Genomic DNA, 5431 nt, shown 5'->3' with positions numbered 1-5431 from the left:
CGATCCCGGCTTAATCCTTTGGGCTTTTACTTAGACTTCAAAGCTCCAAATAGCTCGAATTAGTTCCACAACATCTACATAATTCAGAATCACTCCTACAAGGTATAAAACACACAATAAGTACAATATACTAGCAATTAAATCTCAACACAAGTAAAGTGCAGTGAATTAGAGTGCAATAAGCGACTAAAATACGGGATTATAGCCTACCATCAACACCCCACACTTAAACCATTGCTCGTCCTCGAGAAATCAAACTACACTTCATATAGACACAGCCTTTTTAAACAACTCTCTTTACTCATCACACCAAGAATATTTAAAATAGATTAAGCACTCTAACGTAACATCCTTGCCTCAAGATTTGACTCAAAAGCACCACGCATTATTTATAACCCGCCCACTTGCTCTAACACAGAAGTCAACGACATTACCTTTCCTTCATGAATTAAGTTCAGTCACAAAACAATAGAGAGTACTTCCACACACAATAGAATTTAAGAACAATTAGGAACTCAAGATAGAAAGAACGAAAAAGGTCCAAATATGCCCTTGTACTATATGAAATTGAGCACATTTGCCCTTCGTTAATACTTTAGCTCAAGAATGCCCTTACCGTCACATAGTTGGTCCATATATGCCCTTAGAGTCACACAGTTGGCCCATATATTCCCTTTTCGGAACGGAATCCACCCAAACTAATTAGCTCTTTCGTTAATTGTATTAAAGTGTATTACAAATATAATTTCCTTTTTATTAGTACATTCTTTTCTTTACTTTTTTCTTTTCTTTCTTCTTCTTTTTTTTTTTGCCTTTTTCTTTCTCCCTTATTCGATTTCCTCCATTGCTGATGTCTTCTCCATTTTTGTCACTGATTTTACTTGACAAAACTCATGAATTCCAATTGCTAAGAAAATTCTCCCATAAGGTAATCAAGTTCCAATTTCAATAGCCCTCTAAATAAACAAAATTAAATTGTTCCAAAATTTATGGTTTAAACTTTAAAATAATAAAAATATCTCAACCTTTAACAATACTCAAAAGACCAAAATATTTAAATTGTTTCCAGAAAGATAATTTAATGATTAAAAGCCCAGAGTTCAAGTTCTAGTGTTATAAATTTGAGTTGTTAGTCTTTTTTCATCTTTTTCAGCTGGATATTTTCTATTTTTTTTATTAACTATGTAAATTAGGGGTGAACATGGACCGGGCTGGTTCGATTTTTATCAAAACCAAATCAAACCAATTATATCGGTTTGGATTGGTTCGATTTTGTTGGATTTTTCTGGTTTTTTGTTACATAAATATTATTTCAATCTTACTTTGTTACATTTTTTATAACTAAATATATGTTCAGTAAAAATTAAAAAATTGACAAATATATGATCTATTAAAATATTCTTATAGGAGAATTTTCTTAGTAATTGGAATTCATGAGTTTTGTCAAGTGAAATTGGTGACGAAAATGGAGAAGACATCAACAATGGAGGAAATCGGATAAGGGAGAAAGAAAAAGGAAAAAAAAGAGAAGAAAAGAAAAAAGAAGAAAGAAAAGAGAAAGGTAAATAAAACAAATGTACTAATAAAAAGGAAATAGTATTTGTAATACAATTTAATACAATTAACGAAAGAGCTAATTGGTTTGGGTGGATTCCGTTTCAAAAAGGGCATATATGGGCTAACTGTACAATTCTAAGGGCATATATGGACCAACTATGTGACGGTAAGGGCATTCTTGAGCTAAAGTATTAACGAAGGGCAAATATGCTCAATTTTGTATAGTACAAGGGCATATTTGGACCTTTTCCGTAGAACGAATTCACTCACTCTCAGAAACAACATTCGTATGCCACAAAAGACGTACCATAGGCTTGCCCGCAGTGTACTACTCTACTAATTGAGCTCATTTAGTCAAGGATCAAGTAGGACTTTAATTGGTTGTAATGTAGGCTGCGGGACGCGTATGATACATTTAGATATAAGAGTGACTAAACCTCCCTAAGCACTTTAATACATACAATTAACAATTCAAAAACCCCACACTTGTGTTAAACCATAACTCCTCCTTCACATCAATATACATTAACTACCAACTTCTTTAAGCACAATTACATCAAGAGTTACCACTATCAAGGAATAATTTTTCACAATAATACACTTATTTTTTCTTTCTTTTTCAATTCAAGTGGCTCTTTCTTTTTCAAAATAGTACACCTTTCTCCTTAGTTCAATAGTTCCACTCAAAAGTCAAACCAACCACCCCACTTCAACTTTTACAAAGTTCATTACAAATTCAAGTGCTCATGAAAGGTAAATGGTTCAAATAGATGGTCAATTCAAACAAATGGGTAAGGCTTGTAATGTGGTTGCCAAAGAAATAGGATTGCAGGCTCAACGGGGTTAACTAAGATACATAACAATTAGGTAGGTAATAGCATATAACTGGCTCAACAAAGAAATGCCTAGATCACTTCCAAGACTGAATAAAACTACTATTTCGCTTTGCAAACACATCGGGCAAGTTCTAGATATCAAATACAATGCACAGTATAACACAAAACCTCACACACACATGGCACATAACTCACTCAGGATCGGACTCATCACGATACTCTAGTCAAAGCAGTTAAGCAGAGTTAAGATCATGCAATTTAAGGTACTTATACAAGAGTCAAAAACTAAGCCTAAGTGTCTCAACTAAAGCACTTACTATTCTCAAGGCATACTAAATTCAAGAGACATTGCTTTCAATTCAAATCATAGAACAAGGTTTCCTACTCCTAAAAATATAAAATAAAACTAAATGCACACGGTTCAAACAAAACCCTTGGAAAAGAACCGTGGCACAAAGAAAAACCAAGGGGGAATTGTTACACTACCTAACAAAAGAAAATCTTTTTGTCTTTTTCTTTCGACTTTAATCCATCAAGAAACCCGCCGAATGATATCCATCGTCGGGAAAAATCAAAATATTTTCAATTTTCCAACTACCACAACTAACAAAACTAACACATATACATACAACATACAATATACAACATATCCCCCATCCCACACTTTAAGTTGTGGCATTTTCCCATGACACATAATTAAAAAGCATAAGGTAAAGGAAACTTCTCTAAACAACTAGTCGAGGTCTGAGTCGAAGTCGGGATCCATTCCTGGCCTTCGAACTAACACGTACATCCATGAAGACAACTTCTTCTCAGCCTTTTTGGGGTACATCCCACACTTATCTTTCTCACTCAATGCAGCCTTCTCGTTCGAGCCCTTCACATTTCACTCAACACTCGCAGCTGGTTTGTCCTTTTGTGCCCCCTTTTCTACATTTATCTCAAAAGTCACAGTCTCCTCACCCACTCTAAGCATGAGTTTCCTCTCATGTATATCCAATATAGCTCTACCCATCGCTAAGAATGATCTTCCTAGGATGAGGGGGACCTCCTTGTTTTCCTCCATATTCACCACTATAAAGTCTACAGGAAATACAAACTTATCCACCCGAACTAACACATCTTCCACTATCCCCTCGGGTATTAAAGTCGTTTGATCTGCCAGCTACAAAGATATTAGCACCGACCTTATCTCTCCAATCTCCTTCTCTAGTTTCCTGTAAATAGACAGAGGCATTAGATTAATTGAGGTACCAGAATCACATAAAGACTTATCAAAATTTATAGTCCCTAATGAGCAAGGAATAGTAAAACTACCTGGATCTCCATAATTTGTGGGAGTTTATTTTGTAAGATCGCACTGCAATGCTCTGTGATTTTGACCATTGAGGTCTCCTCTATCTTCCTCTTCTTTGTAAGGATCTCCTTAATAAATTTGGCATAAGCAGGCATTTGTGAGAGCACTTCTGTAAATGGTAAGTTAACATGGACTTGTTTTAGCACATCTAAAAATCTCCCAAACTGCCTGTCCAGCTTTTCTCTATATAGCTTTTGAGAGAAAAGTAAAGCAGGCATATGTTCTCTCTTCTTAGGTTCCTCCCTTCTCGATTTTTCTTCCTTCTTCTTCTTCTCACTTTTCATTGGGCCTTTCTTCTTTTTATCAACATCATTTTTCAGCTGCTTCCCACTTTCTTTTTCAAGTATCACATCTTTCTGGATTAGGGTGGGATTCTTCAACACTTACCCACTTCTCAAGGTCACAACCTTCACCGTTTCTTTGGGATTTCTCTCAGACAATAGAGTGGCTAGCTGCCCAACCTGTCTTTCTAAGTTTCGAAAGGTAGTACCTATTTCTTTGATAGCTTCTCCATTTCCCGTATAGCTGCGCTATGAGTTTCAAGCCTCTCATAAGTTTTCAGAATGAAGGACTTCATGAGATCTTCTATGCTAGACTGAATGGGCTGTTGAGGATGAAACTGCTACCTCTGCTGCTTTTAGAATGTTGGCGCTCGTTGTCCATGGGGTCTAGAGTTATTTTATTGCCATGCATTCGCGGTACCCCCAGGTGAACTCCATGAAAAATCGGGGTGCCTCTGACCCATTGCATTGAAATTGTAGTTTCCCATAGCATTCACTTCCTCAGTTGAGGCTTGACACTCATGAGTAGGGTGTCCTCTTCCACATATATCACAAGATGCATGAGGTTCACTCTGTATTGAGGCTAAGGTCAGCTTCCTTATCTCTTTAGCCATATCATCAAGTTGTACCTGCACAAATGTATTAGCATCAACTTGGTGAATACCAGTTGATCTTCTTCTTTCCGCACTCTCAGAAGGCCATTGATTAGCATCTTTAGATAACTCATAAATAATTGTAACTATCTCCTCTGGAGTCTTTTTCATCATTGGGCCTCTAGCTGCATTGCTCAATATTCTACGTGAGGCCAGTGCCAAGCCATCCCAAAAGTCCTGGAGTTGCATCCAGATTTTAATTCCGCTATGTTGACACTTTCGAACAATCTCCTTAAACCTCTCCCACGCTTCAAAAATAGTTTCAGTATCTTTCTGCCAGAAGTTATGGATTTCTCTTCTAAACTTGCCCGTCTTAGCTGAGGAGAAATATTTATCAAGGAATTTTCTAGTCATCTCCTCCCATATTCTTATCGATCCTGTGGGTAAGCTTTGAAGCCATTGTTTTGCATCATTTTTGAGTGTGAAGGGGAATTCCCTCAAGTACACTACATCTCGTGACACACCATTGTATTGAAAGGTGTTCATAATCTCCTCGAAGTCCATTAGATGTGTGTTTGGATCTTCGTTTGGCTTTCCTTTGAAGACACAACAATTCTGAATGTTTTGAAGCAACCCTTGCTTCAATTCAAAGTTGTTAGCTGCAATGGGAGGTGGTCTAACACTTGACAAACCTTGATTGTAGACCGGTCTAGCATAATCTCCAAGTTGTCTCCCGGGCATAGGAGCTATATTTTCGAACTGGTCTGCACCCAAAGGTTGATTTTGAGCAATTCTATGACCCCTCTC

General features: G+C 36.9%; 1 non-coding gene across 1 annotated transcript; it reads left to right on the top strand.

Moving 5' to 3' along the window:
* The first annotated feature begins 4883 nt into the window (after nucleotides 1–4883).
* On the top strand, nucleotides 4884–4990 carry LOC142169257 (small nucleolar RNA R71). Its single transcript, XR_012698967.1, has one exon. It is a non-coding gene; the product is annotated as a small nucleolar RNA R71 (small nucleolar RNA).
* The last annotated feature ends 441 nt before the right edge of the window (nucleotides 4991–5431 follow it).

The sequence above is a fragment of the Nicotiana tabacum genome, chromosome 14 (assembly GCF_000715075.1).
Source record: "Nicotiana tabacum cultivar K326 chromosome 14, ASM71507v2, whole genome shotgun sequence".
In the NCBI taxonomy this organism is placed as follows: Eukaryota; Viridiplantae; Streptophyta; class Magnoliopsida; order Solanales; family Solanaceae; genus Nicotiana; species Nicotiana tabacum.
Note: the sequence above shows the minus strand (reverse complement) of the source record. Positions and strands in the feature narration are given on the sequence as shown.